At 39.8% G+C, this 25,915-nt stretch overlaps 1 non-coding gene across 1 annotated transcript; it reads right to left on the reverse strand.

Moving 5' to 3' along the window:
* Positions 1-2,079: 2,079 nt before the first annotated feature.
* Positions 2,080-2,184, reverse strand: LOC113866450. The gene has a single exon (XR_003505090.1). It is a non-coding gene; the product is annotated as a small nucleolar RNA R71 (small nucleolar RNA).
* Positions 2,185-25,915: the final 23,731 nt, after the last annotated feature.

Raw genomic sequence — 25,915 nt, forward strand, 5'->3', positions numbered from 1 at the left:
TTACTATGAATATTCATAGTAGTCACTCCAGAGCATGCAGAATTGAAGGTGCTGCGCGTAGTTACTATCAAAATTCATAGTGACAACTCCAGAGAGTCCAAAATGTCCCAGTGTTGCGCGTGATTACTATGAATATTCATAGTAATCACTCCAGAGAGGCAAAACTCAATTGATGCTGCGCGTGTTTACTATGAAAGAATGAGAGTAACTACTTTGGAGGGTGCCAGCTTTAGTATAAATAGATTTTTACCAAATTAGGGTAGGGAGTTCTTACACCTTTTGAACCTTTTCTCTTCTTTACTCAATTTAGGATATTTTCCAGAGCTTAGGGCAACCTTGGGTGACAGCTAAGGGTCCAACCTAGGGTTTGGTTTCTCATTTCTCTTGCTTTTACATTAATGTTAATGAGTTTTCTGCATTTCCCAATTGCGTTTTTGACCCCCATTTCCATGGAGGGCTAAGTTTGTGTAATCCTTAGTGAATTCACATGGGTTCTTGAGTTCCTTGAATTTAATGATAATATAATTCCTTTCTTTCATGAATTACTTCTTCCTTGTCTCTTGAATTGAATTAATGGTGAATGAGGGGGGTATTGCTCAATTAACCCTAATTTCGTTTTAAGGAGATTCTAAACTAAGGGTTGCTTAATCCTAGGTTTAATTCTAAGGTTGCGTAATTTTGGGATGAGAGATTAGAGCCTAACAAATTGCGTAATTTCGTTGGGACCATAAGGTTGATTTTCGCTTGTTAAATTAACCTAATTCATGGAAGAGAGGATGAATGTTAAATCTTGAGTGGAATGAGGATAGAATCTATGTGGATGAACTAAGGATTGCTGTTTTCTATTGTTTGAATTAATTAAACTCATTTGCTCATTACTCTTTATTTTAATTTGAAACCACAAAACCCCCCATTTTAATTGCTTGTTTAATTAATGCCTTCAACATGTTTAATGAAGATTAATAACCAATGTTCATGGGAGACAATCTAGGGTTACCCTAGTACTACATTAATTTGTTTAAATTTTGATGAGGATTTACGACAAATCTTTTAAACACCTCGAAAAAGTGCATCATCAAATTGGCGCCGTTGCTGGGGATGTTGGTGTTGATTTTTCATAAACATGTTATTTGCTCTGTTTTCATTTTCGTTTTCTGCATTGTGAATACTTTAATATAGTTGTAGTTTCATAGGTAAGTAAAGATATCTTGCATTTAGGTAGAATCAATTGCTGTTTTTTGCATATTGTTTGAATTCTGATTTCTGCATTTTAGTTACCACACTGTATTTTCGTTTGCTGCAATTACCCTGTTTCTGCTGCATAATTCTGCAGAATTTGTGTTTGTGTGTTGCCTATTTTCATTCCCTAGTTTGCAATTTCTTTCTGTTTTTGCTGTTTGGTGTTAATACTTTATTTTACTGCACTTAGATGTTAGTTTTTCTGCATAATTGTCATCTGAATTTTTCTGCATTTTTACTGTTTCATTAGTTTACTTCTTTTCAAATTTCCATAGACAATTCCTAATGAATGACCAGATCAAATCCAGGAGATTTATATCCTCCAGATATTGAAATTGATAGGACATTCCATAGAAATCTTAGGAACCTTAGTAGACAAAATTCTGCACATATTGAGGAGCCATCTTCACCATTTTCTCCATCTTCTATATATTCTTCTCTGCATTCTTTAAATTCTGAACCTTTAGAAATGGCAGAAAATGACTTGACACTTAAGGAGCTTGCCGCACCGGACGTGACCTACCAGACTTTATGTATCCAATACCCGGATGTGGATGCCCCTTTTGTTCTTAAAACTGGCCTAATCCATCTTTTGCCTAAATTTCATGGTCTTGCAGGTGAAGATCCGCATAAACACCTCAAAGAATTTCATATTGTTTGCTCTACAATGAGACCACAAGGTGTTCCGGAGGAGCATGTCAAATTGAAGGCATTTCCATTCTCTCTTATGGATTTGGCTAAAGACTGGTTGTATTATCTTCCACCTGGCTCTATTACAAGTTGGGACACCCTCAAGAGATTGTTCCTGGAAAAATTTTTCCCTGCCTCAAGGGCTGCCTCAATAAGAAAGGAAATATGTGGTATTAGGCAGCTGGAGAGGGAAAGTTTGTATGAATATTGGGAGCGTTTCAAGAGACTTTGTGCTAGCTGCCCCCATCATCAGATAAGTGACCAACTCCTAATCCAATACTTCTATGAAGGCTTACACCCAATGGATAGGAGCATGATCGATGCAGCTAGTGGGGGAGCCCTAGTTGACAAGACTCCCGCAGCCGCTAGAAACCTCATTGAGAATATGGCAGCTAACTCTCAACAGTTTGCTACAAGGCAAAACTCTATCATGTCCCGGAGTGTCCATGAAATTCAAACTTCAGATTCACACAAGCTGGAGCATAAACTAGATGAGTTGGCTACTATGGTAAAATAGTTGGCATCCATTCAAAAGAATTCTACTGCATATACACCTCCACCTTCATCCATTCCAGCAATGCTTTGTGGGATTTGTTCATCTACGAATCACTTCACTGATAAATGCCCCACATTGCAGGAAACTAAATCTTCGGAAGGTAATCCTCAAGCTTATGCTGCTAATATTTATGCTAATAAGTTTCCTTTTCAGCAACCGCAGCAACAACAAAGCTGGGATTTATCTTCCAATAGGTATAATCCCGATTGGAGGAACCATCCTAACTTAAGGTGGGGAGGAAATGCACAGCATCAAGGCTCTAGCCAACCAACTAACAACCATTTCCAACCGCATCAAGCTGGACAAAGCAAGCCATATTCAGCCCAGCAACATCACCATCCCTCATCTTCATCTTAACAGCCCCATCAAGCATCTTCTTCAATAGCCGCTGCACCTCAAAAGAATGAATCATCTTTGGAAGACCTTGTGAAGCAACTCACCATGAGTAATCTCAATTTCCAACAACAGAGTCAAGCCTTCCAGCAACAGACTCAAGCAAGTATCAAGACCTTGGAGAATCAAATGGGTCAACTTGCTTCATCCCTTAATCAACTTCAATCTCAAGGCTCAGGCAATCTCCCTGCACAAACTGTCACAAACCCAAAGAATGTGAGTGCCATTACCTTGAGATCTGGTAAGGTGATGCAAGAGCCAGAAATGCCTACTAAAAAGGATCCCAGTTGCACTTTAGCTGCAGAAGGTGAAGGAGGAGAAGTTGGAAGCCAAGAGCAGCCTACACTTATGCCCACACCATGTCAACCAAAAGTGGTAGACAAGGAGGAGAGGTCTATTCCTATTCCCTTCCCTCAAAGAATGGTTCAGCCCAGCAAGAAGCAAGAAGAGGTTGATAAAGAAATTCTGGATACTTTCAGAAAAGTTGAAGTCAATATCCCCTTGTTAGATGCTATCAAGCAAATCCCAAAGTACGCCAAATTCCTTAAGGACTTGTGCACTCATAGAAGGCGTCTAAAGGGTAATGAAAGAGTGAACATGGGGAGAAATGTATCAGCTCTTTTTGAGAGGCAGAAAACTTCCATGCCTGAGAAATGCAAAGATCCAGGGACGTTTACTATTCCCTGCACTATAGGAAACAATAGGATAGATAATGCCATGCTTGATTTAGGTGCATCTATTAATGTTATGCCTTTATCTATCTTCACATCTTTGTCTCTTGGACCATTGCAGCCCACGGGTGTCATCATCCAATTAGCAAATAGGAGCACTACTAATCCAGCCGGCCTTGTGGAGGATGTTCTAGTGAGAGTGAATGACTTGATCTTTCCTGCTGACTTCTACATCTTGGACATGCAAGAAGAAGAGCCAATAAAAGGAGCTGCACCAATCATCTTGGGGAGGCCATTCTTGAAGACGGCCAGAACCAAAATTGATGTGCATGCTGGAACTCTCACTATGGAGTTTGGAGAGAGTGTGGTTCGCTTCAACATACTAGATGCTATGAAGCACTCTCTTGAGGAGCATTCAGTTTTTCACATTGATGTTCTTGATAGCTTGATAGATGATAATTTTGCTGAATTTTTAGGAGACTCTTTCGTTAATTTTTCTGATTGTATAGATACCATAGATACTAAAAATTGTGAATATTGTACTAAGTCATCTTTGTGTGATATTTGTATTGCTGATTTTCTGGATTTAGATTCTACAACTTCTGACATTAATGACATTGAAAAATCAAAAGGGTTAGAATGTGGTTCATTGAGTACAACAAGTATAATTGAATCTAACCCTTGTGGTTTAAATGTTGCAGAAATCATTTCAAATGAAAGTGCTAAAGCACTGCCTTCAGTTGAGCAGCCTCCCACCTTGGAGCTTAAACCCTTGCCTGAGCATTTAAAATACGCTTATTTGGAAATAGGTGAGAAGCTCCCTGTGATCATTTCCACTGAGCTTGATGAGGACCAAGAGGAGCAGTTGCTTGATGTGATTCGGAAGCATAGAAAGGCTATTGGTTGGACCTTGGCTGACATCCCTGGAATCAGCCCTTCCCTGTGCATGCACCAGATTTTGCTGGAAGAAGGATCCAAGTCAGTAAGACAGCCCCAGAGGAGGGTAAATCTGATTATATTGGAGGTGGTGAAGAAGGAGATCACCAAACTACTCCAAGCAGGCATCATCTACCCGATATCAGATAGCACATGGGTGAGCCCAGTGCAGGTGGTGCCCAAAAAGTCAGGGATTACAGTTGTGAAGACTGAGAAGGATGAGCTCCTGTCCACTAGAGTGCAGAACAGCTGGAGAGTCTGCATTGATTATCGGAGGCTCAACCAGGCGACCAGGAAAGACCACTTTTCTCTACCTTTCATAGATCAGATGTTGGAGCGCCTGGCAGGTAAATCTCACTACTGCTTCCTAGATGGATTCTCAGGTTATTTTCAAATATGCATAGCTCCTGAGGATCAGGAGAAGAGCACTTTTACATGCCCATTTGGTACATTTGCATATAGGAGAATGCCATTCGGGCTTTGCAATGCTCCCGGTACATTTCAAAGATGCATGTTGAGCATATTTTCTGATTTGGTTGAGCATTGTATTGAAGTATTCATGGATGACTTCACTGTATATGGGTCATCATTTTCTGCATGTTTAGGAAACTTGGATAGAGTTTTACAAAGATGTATAGAGACTAACCTTGTTCTGAACTTTGAGAAATGTCATTTTATGGTTAGGCAGGGGGTAGTCTTAGGTCATATAATATCTGAGAAGGGAATTGAGGTAGATCTTGCTAAGCTTAATGTCATTTCACAGCTTTCTTACCCCTATTGTGTGCGAGAGGTGCATGCATTTCTTGGCCATGCAGGTTTCTACAGGCGCTTTATCAAGGATTTTTCCAAGATAGCCCTTCCTCTCTCCAAGTTACTGCAGAAAGATATTGATTTCGAGTTTGGAGCCAAGTGCAAAGAGGCGTTTGATTGCCTAAAGACAGCCTTGACCACAACTCCCATCATTCAGCCACCAAACTGGACATTTCCATTTGAGCTCATGTGTGACGCATCCAACTTTGCTGTGGGTGCTGTCTTAGCACAGCGGTTTGGTAAGGATCCACATGTCATTTATTATGCATCTAGGACTTTGGATCCTGCACAGTGTAACTATACCACAACTGAAAAGGAACTATTGGCCATAGTATTTGCTTTGGATAAATTTAGATCATACTTGCTAGGGTCAAATTTACTGATCATTCTGCTCTTAAGTTCCTTTTGAAAAAGACAGATTCAAAGCCAAGGCTAATAAGGTGGATGCTTCTACTTCAAGAATTTGATGTAGAGATAAAGGATAGAAGTGGAGCACAAAATTTGGTGGCGGATCATTTGAGCAGGATAAAGGGAGTCCCTAAACTCACTCCTCTAAAAGATGATTTCCCTGATGAGCAATTATTAGAGTTGTATACTTCAAAGTTGCCTTGGTTTGCTGATGTTGTAAATTTTTTAGTTGCAGGAGTTTTTCCAGCAGATGCACCAAGGAGTAAAAGGGAAAAGATCAAGAATGATGCCAAGCATTACCTCTGGGATGATCCCTATTTGTGGAAGTTCTGCAGTGATCAAGTGATTAGGAGATGCATTCCTGTGGAAGAAACTGCATCAATTTTGCATTTCTATCATGCATCCACTGTAGGAGGCCATCTTGGGCCCCAAAGGACTGCAAGGAAAGTACTGGATGCGGGTTTTTATTGGCCTACAATCTTCAAGGACTCTTGGCAAGTGTGTTCTACATGTGAGAAATGCCAAAGAACTGGAGGGGTAATCACCTTGAAGCATGAAATGCCTCAACAATCTATTTTATACTGTGATGTATTCAATGTATGGGGTATGGACTTCATGGGTCCTTTTCCTCCTTCCTTTGGTTTCTTATATATTTTGCTTGCTGTAGACTATGTCTCTAAATGGGTAGAGGCTAAGCCTACAAGAACTAATGATTCAAGAGTGGTTGCAGATTTTGTGCGTACTCATTTGTTTTGTAGGTTTAGAGTACCTCAAGCTTTGATTAGTGACCAGGGTACCCACTTCTGCAATAGAACCATTGAGACTCTACTGAAAAAGTATGGAGTATTGCACAAAGTATCTACACCTTATCACCCCCAAACCAATGGGCAGGCTGAGCTCTCCAATAGAGAAATTAAGAAGATTTTAGAAAGGATTGTTCAGCCAAATAGGAAAGACTGGAGCAATGTTGTTAGCAATCTATACTAGCAAGTGTACTAGGATTGCAGCAAGTGATGAGTAAATTTAAGATCCAAATATCGTCTCCACATGGAATTTAGGTTTCAAGTACCACTTCACAGAATTATAACCATTTGAGCCATACGAATTTTGGAATGAGATTTGTAACATATAACAGCAGCAAACTGGAACAATTAAAAGTAAAATGAACTTGCAGAAAACAAGACAATGAACACACAGTTATGTGATAACAGAGGGAGAAACCATAGCTAGGGAATTGCTTCACCAAAACTCCAATGTTTAATCAATAAAGTTCTGAATTAACAAGCAATTGGAAAGAATGACAATCAGTTTCACTTTATACTATTCAGAGGTTAATTCCTTAACTCAGTGAAACATTCAATTAAACCATTCTAATTCCTTAGATCTAATTCAATTCAATGTTGCTTTAAGTGTAAGAAACTAAAAGATTGCAAGATCAAAGTTCCTTATTCCTAAGAAAACTGAAATCTCGGTGATTGGTTCAGATCTGAAGAACAAATTCAACTTCCATTGACAAAGGTTCCTCTGGATTTAGTTAATCAAATTTCCATTCAATTCACACGTGAAGTTCAGAATCAATCACTCAATCTATTCTAAAGCTTGAAATCCAGATCCAAGTCAATTCAACATGTTCATTTCAGATCTACAATCCCTAACTATGAACGAATTACACAACCATGGTAGTAGAAGAAGAAAAAGAAAGAGAAGAAGAAAAGAAGAAACTCAGAAACGCCATGGAAGCTTGCTCCACTCCAATTCCTCTTCGTGAAGCTCCAAGATCTGAATCCCCACTCCTCTCTCTCACTTCCTCTAACCAAAAACTAACTAACAAAACTGAAAAAATAAACAGCATCCCCGTTTTCGCGCTTCAATCATGTATATATAGAAACCCCAGTTCTACGCGTTGTCACTTTTCTTCACAAGAGTAACCACGCAGAAGCTTTATGTAGTGCGCGTGTTCACTTTCAAGAGCAAGAGTAACCACGCGCAACTTGCAGAGTTGAAGGCTTCTCTGAAACATTCACTTTTATTCAGAATAGTGGCAACGTAGGAGGTCAAGGGCTGCGCGTGATCACTTTCGTGAGTAATAGTAACCACGCGCAAGCTGTCCTGATACAAGTGCCTCTGGAACGCTCACTTCGCCTTGTGATGTTTTTGTGCAGACCATGCTCTCAAACTCTGAACAAGGAGTGCATGGAATGATTGAAATATGCACAGCTACCATGAAAGGGGGGTTTAATTTTGTACCTCTATTTTCATGTGTACAGCTTAAATTTTGCATAAAATTTTAACAAGTTAGAAAAATATTAAATTGCATTAGATTTTGTTTTCTTGATAAATAAACCTGATTTTCACTTGATTGAAATTCTGATTGTTGAATTACATAAGTTATTTTTCCTATTCTTAACATGATTGTCATACTTGTATTTTAAAAAAATAAAGCAGTCTTGCTATTTTATTCATGCAAATTTTTGAAGTAAATAGTGAACTGAATTGATGAATATTATCTATTTACTTCCTTGGTGAGACTTGAACCTTTTCATTCATTGATGTGTGACTGATCTCAAATTCTGATTTACTCTCTAGAACTTGCTTTGTTTCTTAACTGAATATGCTGTTTTGCACTAATCACATAAAGGATGGAGGCCATTATTCAGATTTACCTAGTGAGCCAAATAGACTGCCTTTCATTCTTGAATGTCCTAGTTAGCCCCTTTGAGCTGATAGCCTTTCTTTGATTAACCTTAATACAAGCTTTTCTAGAAAAACCATTTTACCTATTCAAATAGAAAAGAGGCAAATTGAGTTGAATCAAAGATAAGTTTTAAAACTAAGTTTGGGGTAACATCATGTTTCTAGTGCATTACTTGAGGACAAGCAATGTTCTAAGTTTGGGGTAGAAAATGATTGAGAAAAGGATTGAAATGAATTAAGAAAGTAAGAAAAAGTCATGCAGAGAAAATATGAAAAAGAAGTAAAAAGCTGCAAGGAAAAATAGAAAAATGAAAAAGAAATAAAAAGAAATCAGCAAATCAAAAAGGAAAAGGAAATTGGTAGATAATTTTGCAAAAATTTAAACTGTGATTGAAAGTTGATTAAGGATAGAAACAGTTGACGCAGCCCTTACTAAGTTTAAAAGCTTATCTACTCAATTTGCATATTTTTCTGTTTGAAATTAGCTGCATTGATATCCTGAATTCATTAAAATCATACCTGTCCCTGAGCCTTAATATTACCTAAAAAGTCCTCTTGATATGTGATTAATTGTAAATTTGCAAAGGAGGTAGAGAATATAGGCAAGCTTATGGCAGAGTTTGATGAATTTGGTGATGTTGAGAGCAAACACAAGCTTAAACACTGATTGAGTTATTGAAACACTTTCTGAGAGGTTGCAATGAGAAGAGCTTCTGCGTAATCACTTTTGCTGGCAAAAGTGATCGTTGCAGAGAGGTTGCAATAAGAAGAGCTTCTGCGTAATCACTTTTTCTGGAAAAAGTGAGCGTTCCAGAGAATCCTCCAAGAAGAGTAGCTGCGCGTGTTCACTATTATCCACAAAAGTGAACACGCGCAAGAAGGTAGCTTCTGCGTGTTCACTATTTTTAGCAGAAGTGAACACGCGCATGACATTAGTAAGGGAAGCTTCTGCGTGGCTACTATTTTCAACAAAAGTGAACACTTTGAAGTGCACGTGGCTACTATCACCAGCAAAAGTGAACACGCACTAGTGGAAATGAATAATTAGCTTCTGCGTGATTACTATTGCTGGAAAAAGTGATCACACCAGTAGAGCGGGAATTCTATAAAAGGCAGTTAGCTCAAGAATTTAGGTAGTTTTTTGTTCATTTTTCATTTTCCATTTGTTTTTGTTGTTGAGAGAGTCAGAGAGGGAGATTGAGGATGAACACCAAGCTTCATTTCTTGAGGGATTAGATTGGAGATTGGCTTGAAGATGTTTCTTCTTTGCTCATTCTCTTCTCCTCTTCTATTCTCTTCTCTTTTTGTAATGTTTGCTTAAACTCTTTGTGGTTAGGAACTGTGAATCTGAAATAGAAATGTTGAATTGATTTTGGATTAAACTTTGAGTTTTGGATTGGATTGAGTGATTGATTCTGCTGTTAACGTAGTGATTGAATGGAAATTTGATCAACTAATCATAGAGGAACTCTTATCAATGGGAATTGAATTTGTTTCTCAGATCTGAATTAATTGCCAAGGTTATTGGTTTCTTAGGGATAAGATATCTTAATCTTGCAATCTTTCGGTTTCTCAAACTTAATGCAACATTTGATTGGATTAGATCTAAGGGATTAAAGTGATTTGATTAGATGTTAGATTCATTGAGGCAAGGGATTTTCCTTTGATTAATATAACGTGAAACTGATTGTCATTCCATCTAAATACTTGAAAGTTCAGAACTTTATTAATTCAATGTTGAAGTTTTGGTGAAACAATTTCCTAACTACTCGTTCTACATCTGTTTACTATATACTTTTATGCTAACTGTTCTGTTTTACTTTCTAATTTTGTTTTTGATACATTCATACCAAATCCATCTGAAATTTGTAAAGCTCAACTAATTATGATCTTGTGAAGTGGTAATTGAGAACTTTATTCCCTGAGGACGACACTTGGAACTCAATTTGATTCTAAGATTTTTTTATAACTTGCTACAACAACACTAGTACACTTGCTAGTCAGTTTACTTTCAGGTACTTTTAGTACAACAGCAGTTGTAAGAGTAACACCTGGCACCTTTGGGCCTAAGTTCTGGTTTTGGTCTCTTTTGGTCCCTTTTTGTTTAGCAGCTAAGGAACGCGTGCGAAACTCGTCTCAAGCTACGGTAACTCCTTGATTGTCACTCCTAGTGCTCAAAGCAAGGGTTTCCCGTCCTTTTCTCCCCTCCTAGCGCTTCTTGGCACCTATTGCCCCAAGTTCCTGTTTTGGTCTCTTTTGGTCCCTTTTTGCTTAGCGACAAAGGAACAGGTGCAAAACTCGTGTCAGGCCGCTAAAACTCCTTGAATGTCACTCCTAGGTTTCAAAGGAAAGGTTTCCATCAACTCTCTCCCCTCCTAGCACTTCTTGGCACCTATGGCCCCAATTAAAGTTTTGGTCTCTTTTGGTCCCTTTTTGCTTGGCGGCAAAGGAACATGCACGAAACTCGTATTAGGCCGCTGAAACTCCTTGAATAAGGACTCATAGGAAGTGTTTCCCACCACTCTCTCCCCTCTTAGCACTTACTGGCGCCTGTGGATCCAAGTTCCAATTTTGGTCTCTTTTGGTCCCTTTTGGCTATGCGGCTAAAGAACTCGTGCGAAACTAGGGCAGGCTACTGAAACTCTTGGATTATCACACTTAGGACTCAAAGGAACGGTTTCCAATCACTCTATCCCCTCTTGGCGCTTCTTGGCACCTCTGGATCCAAGTTCCGATTTTGGTCTCTTTTAGTTCCCTTTTGACTAGCCGCAAAGGAATGCGTGCGAAACTCGTCTCTGGTCGCTGGAACTCCTTGTATATCACTCTAGGAATCAAAGGAAGGGTTTCTCAACACTTTCTCCTCTCCTAACACTCTCTGGCACCTTTGGACCCAAGTTCTAGTTTTCGTCCCCTTTTGCTTAGCGGCAAAGGAAAGCACCCAAAATGTTTTCTGGCCACCTAAACTCCTTGATTATCACTCCCAGGACTCAAAGGAAGGGTTTCCAACCACTCTTTCCCTTCCTGGTGCTTCTCGACACCAGTGGCACTAAGTTCAAGTTCTGGTCTCTTTTGGTCCCCTTTTGCTTAGCGGCTAAGGAACACTTGCGAAACTCGTCTATGGCCACTGTAACTCCTTGAATGTCACTGCTAGGAGTCAAAGGAAGGGTTTCCAACCACTCTCTCTCCTCTTAGCGCTTCATGGCGCCTTTGAACCCATGTTCTGATTTTGGTCTCTTTTGGTTTCCTTTTGCTTAGGCGCAAATGAACGCATGCGAACTCGTCTCATGCCGCTGAAACTCCTTGAATATCACTCCTAGGACTGAAAGGAAGGGTTTCTCCCCACTCTCTCCTTTCCTGGCACTTTCTGGCGCCTTTGGACCCAAGTTTCGATTTTGGTCTCTTTTGATCCCCTTTTACTTGGCAGCAATGGAGCACACGCGAAACTCGTCTCTGGCCACTGTAACTTGTTGAGTGTCATTCCTAGGACTCAAAGGAAGGGTTTCTCATCACTCTCTTCACTCTTGGCGCTTCTTCGCGCCTATTGCCCTAAGTTCAAGTTTTGGTCTCTTTTAGTCCCTTTTTGTATAGCGGCAAAAGAACGTGCGTGAAACTCATCTCAGGCCGCTGAAATTCCTTCAATGTCACTCCAAGGACTCACAGAAATGGTTTTCAACAACTGTCTCCCCTCTTGGCACTTCTTGGCGCCTATGGCCCCAAGTTCCAGTTTTGGTCTCTTTTGGTCCCCTTTGGCTTAGCGGCTAAAGAACCCGTATGAAACTCGTGCTGGCCGCTGAAACTCCTTGATTATCACTCCTAGGACTCAAAGGAAGGGTTTCCAACAACTCTCTCCCCACATGGCGCTTCTTGGCACCAATGGCCCGAAGTTCTAGTTTTGGTCTCTTTTGGTCCGCTTTTGCTTAGCGGCAAGGGAACGTTCACAAAACTCATCTCAGGCCCTTGAAATTCCTTGAATGTCACTCCAAGGACTCACAGAAAGGGTTTCCAACAACTCTCTCCCCTCCTAGCGCTTCTTGGCGCCTGTGGCTCCAAGTTCTAATTTTGGTCCCTTTTTCCTTAGTGGCTAAAGAATCTGTGCGAAACTCGTACAGGCCACTGAAACTCCTTGCTTGTCACTCCTAGGACTCAAAGGAAGGGTTTCCAACCACTCTCTTCCCACCAGGTGGTTCTTGGCACCTTTGGACCCAAGTTTCGATTTTGGTCTCTTTTGGTTCCCTTTTGCTTAGCCGCAAAGGAATGTGTGCGAAACTTGTCTCAAGACGTTGAAACTCCTTGAATATCACTTCTAGGACTCAGAGGAAGTGTTTCTCACCACTCCTTCCATTCCTGGCACTTTCTGGCGCCTATGGCCCCATGTTCCAATTTTGGTCTTATTTGGTCCCATTTTGCTTAGCCGCAAAGGAACGCATGCGAAACTCGTCTCAAGCTGCTGATACTCCTTGAATATAACTGCTAGAACTCAAAGGAAGGGTTTCTCACCACTCTCTCCTTTCCTCGTACTTTTTGGTGCCTATGGCCCCAAGTTCCAGTTTTGGTCTCTTTTGGTCCCCTTTGGCTTAGCAGCTAAAGAACCTGTGCGAAAGTCTTGCAGGCGGCTGAAACTCCATGATTGTCACTCCTAGTACTCAAACGAAGGGTTTCCCATCACTCTCTCTCCTCCTGGCACTTCTTGGCGCCTATGGCCCAAAGTTTCGGTTTTTGTCACTTTTGGTCCCGTTTTGCTTAGTGGCAAAGGAACGTGCGCAAAACTCATTTTAGGCAACATAATTCGTTGAATGTTACTCCAAGGACGCACAGGAATGGTTTCCCACCACTCTGTCCCCTCTTGGCGCTTCTTGGCCCCAAGTTCCGGTGTTGGTCTATTTTGGTCCCCTGTTGCTTAGCGGCTAAGGAACACTTGTGAAACAGGTCAATGGCCGTTGTAACTCCTTGAATGTCACTCCTGGCACTCAAAGGAAGGGTTTCCAACCACTTGATGAATCCATTTTTTATTATATTTTTACTTGCCTTTTTGGTGCTCCTTGATAGAAAAAAGTGGACTTAGATAGTGCAAATAATATAGAAATCACATTTTGAGTAAATATTATAGATTTATTAATTTTTGGTTAATTTGCATTTAATTACATAGATATAGATTGCAATTTTAATTGTCTTGATAATTTTGCAGAGTCCCCAAGTTAATTTTGAGATATCTTGGCCCTTGGATGAAAGTTGCCCCCAAAGTAGCCACTTTTAGGAGCAAAAGTGGCAACTACAGCAAGTCTGGGCATTAAAGGTTCCAAAGTAGCTACTTTCAAGTGAAAAAGTGGCAACTCTAGAAGCTCCAGGGACGCCATTTTGGAAGCATTTTGCGCGTGGCCACTATTGCCTTTCAAAGTGGCTACGCGCATCCAAAGTAGCCACTTTCAAGTCCAATAGTAACAACTCTAGAAGCTCCAGGACGCCACTTTTGGAAACATGTTGCACGTGGCCACTATTGCCTTTCATAGTGGCTACGCACATCCAAAGTAGCCACTTTCAAGCCCAATAGTGGCAACTCCAGAGAATTGGCAAGTTTACGTAAATATGCGCGTGGATACTTTCAAGGCCCAAAGTGGACACTTTCAAAAGACAAAAGTGGACACTTTGCTTACATGTCCTCCACTATAAATAGATTTTAGGAATTAGGGTACGGGGACTTGAACATTTATTTTTCTTGGATTTCCTTTGTCAAATTAGGACATTTTCTTTCCAGAGCTTTGGAGCCTTAGGTGACAGCCAGGGATCCATTATAGGTTTTAATTTCCAATTTCCCTTTGATTCTCATTGAATTTACATTAACGTTGCTTACGTTTCTGCATTCTCATCTTTCATTTGTGAAGCCCATCCATATGGAGGGCTAAATTCTCTTGTAATTCCTAGTCAATTCACATGGTTCTTGAATTCTTAGGTTTAATGGCAATATTATTCTTTCTTTCCTTGGATTTATTAACCCCAATCTCTGAATGAAATGAAATTTACATGAGAGGAACATTGCTTAATGAACCCTAAATTACCTAAACGAAATTCTAATCCAAAATTGCTTAATTTTGATTAATCTTTGAGATTGCTTAATCTTAGGGATAGAGATTGGAGCCCATTAAGATGCTTAATTTTAATTAGGATGCTAAAGTTAATTTTCGCTTGTTATATTAACTTAATTCAAGGGAAAAATAGGGGATTATTGAATCATTTGAAAGAATAGGGATAGAACTCATTGATTGACTAGGGATTACTCTCCTTAATTGATTGAATTTCACTAGTTTACATTTTGCTCTTGATTAAAATCTGGAAATTGACAAACCTCCCCCCAATTTACTTGCTTTAAATTTTATGTTTACACTTGTTCGATGTATATTCCTAACCAAAAATTCCTTAGAGACGACCTAGGACAACACCCTAGTACTGCATTCATTTCTTTGCATATTTGATGAGGATTAACGACAAAAATTTGTGCATAACGAGTAGCGAAATTCGTTTCATCACCACTCACTCCCCTCCTGGTGCTTTTTAGCGCCTATGGCCCCAAGTTCTGGTTTTGGCCTCTTTTGGTCTCCTTTTGCTTAGCGGCTAAGGAACACTTGCGAAACACATCAGTGGCCACTGTAACTCCTTGAATGTCATTCCTGGGACTCAAAGGAAGGGTTTCCAACCACTCACTCCCCTCCTAGCACTTCTTGGCGCCTATGGCCTCTAGTTCCAGTCTTAGTCTCTTTAGGTCCCTTTTTGCTTAGCGGTAATGAAACGTGAGTGAAACTTGTCTCAGGCCGCTGAAACTCCTTGAATGTCACTCGAAGGACTTACGGAAAGGATTTCCCACCACTCTATCCCTTCTTGGCGCCTATGGCCGCAAGTTCTGATTTTGATCTTCTTTGGTCCCCTTTTGGTTAGCATTAAAGAAACGTGCTCGAAACTCATCTCATGCTGCTGAAATTCCTTGAATGTCACTCCAAGGACTCACAGGAAGGGTTTACCCCCACTCTCTCCCTTCCTGGCACTTCCTGGCACCTTTGCGCCCAAGTTCCGGTGTTGGTCTCTTTTGGTCCCCTTTTGCTTTGCGGCTAAGGAACACATGAAAAACTCGTCTATGGCTGCTGTAACTCCTTGAATGTAACTACTAGGACTCTAAGGAAGGATTCCCCACTGAACTCTCACCTTCTTGCACTTATTGGCGCCTTTGGACCCAAGTTCTGATTTTGGTCTCTTTTGGTCCCTTTTTGCTTAGCAGCAAAGGAACGTGTGCGAAACTGGTCTCAGGCTGTTGAAACTTCCTGATTGTCACTCTTAGGACTGAAAGGACGGGTTTCCAACCACTCTCTCCCCTCCTTGTGCTTCTCGGTGCCTATGGGCCCAAGTTCCAATTTTGGTGTCCTTAGGTCCCCTTTGCGGCTAAAGAACCTGTGCGAAACTCGTGCAGGCGTCTGAAACTCCTTGAATGTCACTCCTAGGACTCAGAGAAAGGGTTTCTCACTACTCTTTCCTTTCCTCGTACTTTTTGGTGCCTATGGCCCTAAGTTCCAGTTTTGGTCTCTTTTGGTCCCCTTTGGCTTAGCGGCTAAAGAACCTGAGCGAAACACGTGTAGGCTGCTAAAACTTCTTGATTGTCACTCCTAGGACTCAAAGGAAGGGTTTCCAACCACTCTCTCCCCTATTGTCACTTTCTGGTGCCTTTAGATTCAAGTTTCAGTTTTGGTCTCTTTTGTTTCCCTTTTGCTTAGAGGCTAAGAAACGCGCTCTAAACATTCTCAGGCTGCTTAAAGTCCTTGAATGTCACTCCAGGGGCTCAAAGGAAGGGTTTCCAACCACTCTCTCCCCTCCTAGCACTTCTTGGCGCCTATGGCCCCAAGTTTCGATTTTGGTCTCTTTTGGTCCCCTTTGGCTTAGCGGCTAAAGAACCTGTGCGAAACTCGTGCAGGCGTCTGAAACTCCTTGAATGTCACTCCTAGGACTCAGAGAAAGGGTTTCTAACCACTCATTCTCCTTTTGGCGCTTCTGGGAGCCTATGGCCCTTAGTTCTAGTTTTGGTCTCTTTAGGTCCTTTTTTGCTTAGCAGCCAAGGAACGTGAGCCAAACTTGTCTCAGGCCGCTAAAATTCCTAGAATGTCACTCCAAGGACTCACAGGAAGGGTTTCCTACCAGTCTCTCCCCTCCTGGCACTTCCTGGGGCCTATGGATGCAAGTTCCGATTTTGGTTTCTTTTGGTTCCCTTTTGCTTAGCTGCAAAGGATTATGTGTGACACTCGTCACAGGCTGCTGAAACTCCTTGAATATCACTCCTAGGACTCAAAGGAAGGTTTCTCACCACTTTCTCATCTTCTGGCACTTTCTGCCGCCTTTCGACCCAAGTTTCGATTTTGGTCTCTTTTCGTTCCCTTTGGCTTAGCGCCTAAAGAACCTGTGCGAAACTTGAGCATGTTGCTAAAACTCATTGTCACTTCTAGGAATCAAAGCAAGGGTTTCCAACCACTCTCTCCCCTCCTGATGCTTTTTGGCACCTATGGCCCCAAGATCCAGTTTTGGTCTCTTTTGGTCCCCTTTGGCTTAGCGGCTAAAGAACTTGTGCGAAACTCATGCAGACCGCCAAAACTTCGTGATTGTCAGTCCTGGGACTGAAAGGAAAGGTTTCCAACCACTCTTTCCCCTCCTATCACATCTTGGCCCATTTGGACGCAAGTTCTGATTTTGGTCTCCTTTGGTTCCCTTTTCCTTAGACGCAAAGGATTGCGTGCGACAATCGTCACAGGCCGCTAAAACTCGTTGAATATCACTCCTAGGACTCAAAGAAATGGTTTCTCACCACTTTCTCATCTTCTAGCACTTTCGGCGCCTTTGGACCCAAGTTCCAGTTTTGGTCTCTTTTGGTCCCCTTTGGCTTACCGGCTAAAGAACCTGTGTGAAACTCGAGTAGGCCGCTGAAACTCCATGATTGTCACTCCTAGGAATCAAAGCGATGGTTTCCTAGCACTCTCTCCCCTCCTGGCACTTTTTTGTGCCTATGGCACCAAGATTCAATTTTGGTCTCTTTTGGTCCCCTTTGGCTTAGCGGCTAAAGAACCTATGCCAAACTCATGCACGCAGCTGAAACTCTTTAATTGTCACTCGTAGGACTAAAAGAAAGGGTTTCCAACAACTCTCTCCCAGCATGGCGCTTCTTGGTGCCAATGGCCCCAAGTTCCAGTTTTGGTCTCTTTTGGTCAGCCTTTGCTTAGCGGCAATGGAACGTTCACGAGACTCATCTCAGGCCCTTGAAATTCCTTGAATGTCACTCCAAGGACTCGCAGGAAGGGTTTCCAACACCTTTCTCCCCTCCTAGCTCTTCTTGGCGCCTATGGCTTTAAGTTCTAGTTTTGATCTCTTTTGGTCCCCTTTGCCTTAGCGGCTAAAGAACCTCTGCGAAACTCGTGCAGGCCGCTGAAACTCCTTTCTTGTAAACTCTTAGGACTCAGAGGAAGGGTTTCCAACCACTCTCTCCCCTCTTGGTGCCTTTGGACCCAAGTTCCGATTTTCATCTCTTTTGGTTCCCTTTTGCTTAGCCGCAAAGGAACGCGTGCAAAACTCATCTCAAGCCATTAAACTCCTTGAATATCACTCGTAGGACTCAAAGGAAGGGTTTCTCACCACTCTTTCCATTCCTTGCAGTTTCTGGCGCCTATGGCCCCAAGTTCTGATTTTGGTTTTATTTTGTCCCCTTTTGTTTAGCCGCAAAGGAACGCTTGCGAAACTCGTGTCAGGCCACTGAAGCTCCTTGAATATCACTGTGAGGACTCAAAGGAAGGGTTTCCCACCACTCTCTCCTTTCCTGGTACTTTCTGGCGCCTTTAGACACAAGTTCTAGTTTTGGTCTCTGTTGGTCCACTTTTGCTTAGCGGTAAAGGAACGTGCATGAAACTTTTAATTAGCCACTAAAACTCCTTCAATGTCACTCCAAGGACTCGCAGGAAGGGTTTCCAACAACTCTCTTCCCTTCTGGCGCTTCTTGGCACCTATTGTCCCAAGTTTCAGTTTTGGTCTCTTTTGGTCCCATTTGGCTTAGCGGCTCCAGAACACGTGCAAAACTCGTGCAGGCCGTCGAAACTCCTTGTTTGTCACTCCTAGAACTCAAAGGAAGGGTTTTGAATCACTTTCTACCCTCCTAGCTCCAATGGCCCCAAGTTCTGGTTTTGGTCTCTTTTGGTCCTCTTTTGCTTAGCAGCTAAGGAACACGCCCGAGACTCGACTATGGCCATAGTAACTCCTTGATTGTCACTCTACGACTCAAAGGAAAGGTTTCCTACCACTCTCTCCCCTTTGGGCACTTCTTGGCACCATTGGCCCCAAGTTCCAATTTTGGCCTCTTTTGGTTCCCTTTTGCTTAGCGACTAAGGAAGACATGCGAGACTCATCTATGGCCGCTGTAACTCCTTGAATGTCACTCCGAGGACTCAAAGGAAAGGTTTCCAACAACTCTCTCCCCTCCGGGCGCTTGATGGCGCCTTTGGACCCAAGTTCCGATTTTGGTATCTTTTGGTTCCTTTTTGCTTAGACGTAAAGGAACGCGTGTAAAACTCATCTCAGGCCGCTGAAACTCTCTGAATATCACTGTTAGGAATCAAAGGAAGGGTTTCTCCCCACTGATATCATGTCGCACAGGTATCAATAGTAACGAGATTCCTCATCAAAATATGCAGTTTAGGGAGCAACCTAGGTCATCTCTCACAAGGATGCAAATGCACATTATTTCAATATCAATTAAAAGGTTGTATGTTTGGGGGAGTTTTGTGATTAAATTGCAATTACAGAGAATTAAATTGCAAGTATAGTAAATCAAATCGCAAGTAAATCAAATCCAAGAATGAAAACCGAGAATGATCAAACACAATCAAAGATCCAGAACACACAAAACACAAATGTAAGTGATTAAACCGAATTCATTTAAATCTCTTCTGTGCAACAATCAATTAATCAATTGCTTGTTATACGATCAAGAACAAGAGGCACAATTCAATCTAATTGTCTGTCACACTTCAAAGGAGAAGTTGATTTAACTAGAAAGTATACTAGTGTTGATGTAGCAAGTTATAAAAAATGATAGAACTGTGTTAGAGTCCCAAGTATCGATCTCAGGGAATAAAAGTATTCAATTACCACTTCACAAGGCCACAATTAGTTGAGCTTAATGAATTTCAAAAAGTGTTTGGAATTAAAATTGATGAATATTGAAATCAGAAGAAAAACAGAACAATGAACAAGCAATTGTGAGAAAACAGAGGGAGAAACCATAGCTAGGGAGTTGCTTCACCAAAGCTCTAATGTTGAATCAATAAAGTTCTGAACTTGCAAGTAATTGGAAAAAATGACAATCAGTTTCACATTATATTATTCAAAGGTTAATTCCTTAACTCAGTGAACCTAACATTCAATTAAATCACTCTAATTCCTTAGATCTGATTAAATTCAATGTTGCTTTAAGTGTGAGGAACCAGAGGATTGCAAGATCAAGTTCACTTATCCCTAAGAAGGCTATAATAATCTTGGTGAGTAGTTCAAATCTGAAGAACAAATTCAATTTCCATTGACAAGAGTTCCTCTGAAATTAGTTAATCAAATTTCCATTCAATTAATACATAAAGTGCAGAATCAACCACTCAATCCATTCCAAAACTTGAGATCCTGATCCAGAATCAATTCAACATGATCGTTTTGGATCTAAAATCCCTAACTATTAAGAAATTACACAGCCATTGCAGCAGAGAAAGAAAAAGAAAGAGAAGAAGATGAAGAACGCAGAAGAAGCATCTTCAACCGATCTTCAATCCGATTCCTCTAGGTTGAAGCTCGGTGTTTGTCCCCAGTCTCTCTCTCAGACTCTCTCTACACCCAGGAACTTAGTGAAAATGAAAAATGAACAAAAGATTCAAAAATCTGAGCGTTTCTGCAATTTATAATTTTCCCGACTCTAGGCGTTGTCACTTTGCTTCATAAGAGTTGCCACGCAGAGGCTTATGTAGTTTCTGGAAGACTAGAACATTCACTTTCGTTGATAAGAGTAGCAACGCCGAACGTCAAAGAGTGCGCGTGATCACTTTCAAGAGCAAGAGTGGCCACGCACAATCTAGCTATTTATCACCATTGCTCTCGAAAGTGACCACGTGTACTCCTCGACCTCCTGCGTTGCTACTCTTATCAATGAAAGTGAATGTTCTAGTCTTCCAGAAACTACATGAACCTCTGCGTGGTCACTTGTAAGTTTAGAACTTTATTGATGCAACATCAGAGTTTTGGTGAAGCAAGTCCCTAGCTATGGTTTCTACCTCTGTTTTCTCACAATTGCTTGTTCATTGTTCTATTTTCCGTCTGATTTCAATATTTGTCAATTTTAATTCCAAACACATTTTGAAATTCGTTAAGCTCAACTAATTGTGGCCTTGTGAAGTGGTAATTGAATACTTTTATTCCCTGAGATCGATACTTGGGACTCTAACACAGTTCTATCATTTTTTATAACTTGCTACATCAACACTAGTACACTTGCTAGTTAATTCAACTTCTGTTTGAAGTGTGACATGTTAAAGCTACAATCATGCTGCTAGAGTGTGTTCTGCTGAACCTTGGTCAGAAGATGGGAATGACCAAGGATGAGACGTACCATACTCCAGATTTGGCAGAAATGCTTAGTGCCTGCGCTCCTCAGTTTTCAAAGACCTGCTAATCTATAAAACTTATTTCCCACAGCCAGCTGAAGTGGAGGAGGAGGCAGAAGAAGAAGAATCAGAGGAAGAAGAAACCTCAGATGAGGATGAAGCAGATGAATAGATTAGGATGTTGTTTTTAAATTCTGCCATTTAGAATTTTTTTACACTTTTGTAACTAAATTTCAAACTTTTTGGGATTGTAAGTACAGTTTGGTACATTTTGGTTTAATTTTAAATTCTGTTTTGAATATCTGCTAGTTTGCAATTAATTGCCTTTTTACTTGCTAATTGAGAAATTTTTGGTGTTTTGTGCAGAATTTGTCACTATCACACAACATTCAAACACAAGGATTGTGACACTTGCACAAGCTGCCATGAAAGGGGGGTTAATTCTTTACCTCTTGTTCATGTGTTAGCTTCACAATACACTGAAACTTTTCAGAAAAACACAAAAATATTAGTATAGATATTGAACTGCTTTCTGTGAAACAATTACATTTCAATTGATAATTCTGTGAATTCTAATTTAATTTTTTCTTTTTAAGTTGTTTTTTTCCCTCTCAAAATGAGATCACACTTGTAATTTTCAAAATTAGGTAATCTTGCCACTGTGTGCATATAATTCTAAAAAGTGGATTGTGAGCTTCATTAATTATTATGTTCACTTAAATATCCTTAGTGAGACTTGAACCTCATGCATTTCTTGTTGTGTGTTGATTGATTCATATTTTGTTGCACTTCCAGAACTTGCATTGTTTCTTGATTAAATCTATAATAGGTACAATTCATATATATTAAGGAGGCCTTCTTTGTATATACATAGAGCCTAAACAAACCTCCCTTGTGTTGAAAATCCTAGTTCACCCTTTTGAGCCAAACCTTTCTTTTGGTAAACTTCACTATAAGCCATAATGAAAAACCATAAGACCTATCCAAATAAGGAAGAGGCATTTTGAGTTTAACCAAAGATGATTTTCAGAATTAAGTTTAGGGTGGGATGTTGTGATATTGTATGACATTGGTTGAGGACAAGCAAAGTTTTAAGTTTGGGGTGGGTAACAGCAAAAGTATGAGTTACTTGAAAAGAAAAGAAACAGCAAAAGCTCTGAGTTCTGAGTTAATTGAACAGAAAAATGAAAAGCAAAGTTTGAAAAGAAGAAATACAAAGTGTGAAAAATAGAAAAGAAATTCATGCATAAATGCATAAATTGATACATGAAAAACAATTGAAATGTTGCAAAAATCAGAAAATGCTGTGCAGAATTGAATGGAAGATAAAAAGAATGCAATCTCATTCTAAATTCTCAATCTCATCTACTTGAATTGCATCTTTTCTGTTTAGCATAACCTACATTGTTTTCCAAATTGATTGAACACCTACCTATCCCTTATCCTCAATTTTGCCTGAAAAGTCCGCTTGATATGTGATTTGTTATATTTTTATAGAGGAAATTGAGAATATTTGCAAGCCTATGGTAGAGTGTGGTAAAAATGATGATTTAGAGAGAAAACAGTAACCTAAACACTGTTGAGTGATGAGGGAAACACTTCTAGTGAGCTGTGATCATGTTTCTTAATTTTTCTCACATGAACTTTGCTGAAATATATGAACTCAGATAGCAATTCTTGCTCATAGTATGATTAATGCAGTGTGACTAGCATGATGAGTAATTGGATGAACAACTTGATTGAAAATTTTGCAGAAAACACAGAATTGGAAATTGGAAAATCTGAAAAAAGCAGTTTGTTAATTGAAATTGAAAATAGAGGAACTTATCCTTGGTTCAGTTTGATTTGCTTGAGGACAAGCAAAAATTCAAGTTTGGGGTAGTGATGAATCCATATTTTTACTAGTATTTTAATATATTTTTAATCCATTTGATATGGAAAATATGTTGGAAAAAGCAGAAAAACTCATAAAAATAGAAGGATTGAAGGTTGTCTTTAAATACATAGTTATTTTAGCATTTGTGTATTTTCTGCATAGAAATTAATAATTCAAGCATGTTTTTGTAGAAAATCCTGAGCAATGTTCATGATGATGGAAAATCAATCGAGAGATAGAAGAAAAGTAGCAAGTCTGGACTCAAAGAACAAGATTTATGGAGTTTGGGTTGGGCATGATCATTCTTGCCAGTGAAACTGAGTGATGCAGAGCTTAATTGAGAAGTAGAGTTTGGGCGTAGTCACTATTATCAATGAAAGTGAGTGTTCCAAAACGTTTCTCAGAAGAACACAGTGTGCTTTGTCACTTTCGCAGGTGAAAGTGAGCATTCCAGAGAAGCTCCAAACATTGCATACTGTGCGTTGTCACTTTCGCTTGTGAAAGTGAGCATTCCAGAGGACTTCAAAATTAGTAGACTTGCGCATTGTCACTTTTGCTGGCGAAAGTGAGAGTTCCAAAGAGACCTTCAGCTCTACTAGTTGCGCATGGCCACTCTTGCTCTCGAAAGTGATCACTCGCACTCCTCGACCTCCTGCGTTGCTACTCTTATCAATGAAAGTGAATGTTCCAGTCTTCCAGAAACTACATGAACCTCTGCGTGGCCACTCTTATGAAGCAAAGTGACAATGCCCAGAGACGGGAATTCTTATAAATACCAGAGCAAGCTCAGATCTCGGGATCTTTTGTTCATTTTTCATTTTCACTTAGTTCTTGGGTGTGGAGAGAGTCTGAGAGAGAGAGTGGGGATGAATACCGAGCTTCAACCTAGAGGAATCGGATTGAAGATCGGTTGAAGATGCTTCTTCTATGTTCTTCCTCTTCTTCTCTTTCTTTTTCTTTCTCTGCTGCAATGGCTGTGTAATTTCTTCATAGTTAGGGATTGTAGATCCAAAACGAACATGTTGAATTGATTCTGGATCTGGATTTCAAGTTTTGGATTGAATTAAGTGGTTGATTGTGCACCTTACATAGTGATTGAATGGAAATTTGATTAACTAGTTTCAAAGGAACTTTTGTCAATGGAAATTGAATTTGTTCTTCAGATCTGAATCAATCACCAGGATTATAGCTTTCTTAGGGATAAGAGAACTTGATCTTGCAATCTTTTGGTTTCTCACACTTAAAGCAACATTGAATTGAACCATATCTAAGGAATTAGAGTGATTTAATTGAATGTTAGGTTCACTAAGTTAAGGAATTAACCTCTGAATAATACAATGTGAAACTCATTGTCATTCTTTCCAATTACTTATAAGTTCAAAACTTTATTGATGAAACATTGGAGTTTTGGTGAAGCAACTCCCTAGCTATGGTTTCTACCTCTATGTTCTCACAATTGCTTGTTTATTGTTTTGTTTTTCTTCTAATTTCAATATTTGTCAATTTTAATTCCAAACACATTTTGAAATTCGTTAAGCTCAACTAATTGTGGCCTTGTGAAGTGGTAATTGAATACTTTTATTTCCTTATATCGATACTTGGGACTCTAACATAGTTCTATCATTTTTTATAACTTGCTACATCAACACTAGTATACTTGTTAGTCAATTCAACTTCTATTTGAAGTGTGACATTACCATAGGCTTGAAAAGCCTCTAATTTCTACCATTTAAAACACATGCACCAAAGATCAATAGGACTTTTATTAAGCTTGTAATGAGACTAAGGTAAAGGTAATATAAAAGAAAGTGTACAAAGCTAAAAACCAAAGAGAAAAGAAGAGCAATGGGGAATGGATTAAAAACAAGTAAAAGAAAAACAGCAACATACATCACAACTATTTAAACAGCAACAAACAAGATCAAAAGGGCTTTTTTTTAAATATTTTTTTTATTTTCGCAGTTACTGCACTGTTTCTATAGAATCTACTTTCCAATCAACTTACAAAGCATCAAAATCTTCTCAAAATTTTATGAATAAAGCAATGTATACAAAACACCCCCACACTTCTTTTTAACCAATTCCCAATACAATTCCAAAGCTCATCTATTCCCAAAGGTTGGGCACATCATGATTTTTCAAGTTACATGGCTTGGAATGAGCTGAAAATCATCAAGAAAAAGGTTAATAAGGCTTAAAGGGGGAAAACAAATCGAATACATGCAAGGTAAGTCAATTTGGCCAAGTGGCTAAAATCAAAAGAAGGCCTAAATCATATCAAAAGTGCATGTGAACAAATAACATCAAAAAGAGTCAAATCAAATTCTAGAATACTTACAAACATGAGTGAATCACACAAGAAAGAAGATAAACTCAAATCTCACTAAGGCATACATTCTACCAATCAATGATCCACAACCTAATCATCATGAAAAACTAGCAAAACTCAAAATACAAGAAACACATCTATCAAGTTATGAAACTTCTAACTAAGAATGGAAAATGAAAAGTTGCTCACATAAATGGAATCTAAAAGCAAGGGAATCCAATGAAAAATATGCTAAGGAATACTCCTTCCCCCCACACTTAAACCAAACATTGTCCGCAATGTGGGAAAAAGAAATAAAAAATGCAAAACATGCAAACAGTACAAGAAAAAAGTGCAAAATATACATGAAAAAGTAAAGGAAAGTATAAGGAAAAGAAACAAAGGTAAAAGAAAACAATGCTCCAAACTCTGAGTGCCTATGTAGACACATCCTCCATCAAAGTAGGCTCCACTAAGGATAGATCAACTACGTTTTGAGCCGGCTCCACTGGTTTGCTCTCTTGGAATAATTTCAGCTGATGACCATTGACTTCCTGTCGGTAGCTTCATCCTAAATCTCAATTGCACCATAGGGAAAAACATGAGTAATCACAAAAGGTCCATCCCATCTAGATTGAAGCTTACCTGCAATCAATTCCAACTGAGAGTTAAACAATA

The sequence above is a fragment of the Abrus precatorius genome, unplaced genomic scaffold, assembly GCF_003935025.1.
Source record: "Abrus precatorius isolate BTA unplaced genomic scaffold, Abrus_2018 Scaffold4, whole genome shotgun sequence".
NCBI lineage: Eukaryota > Viridiplantae > Streptophyta > Magnoliopsida > Fabales > Fabaceae > Abrus > Abrus precatorius.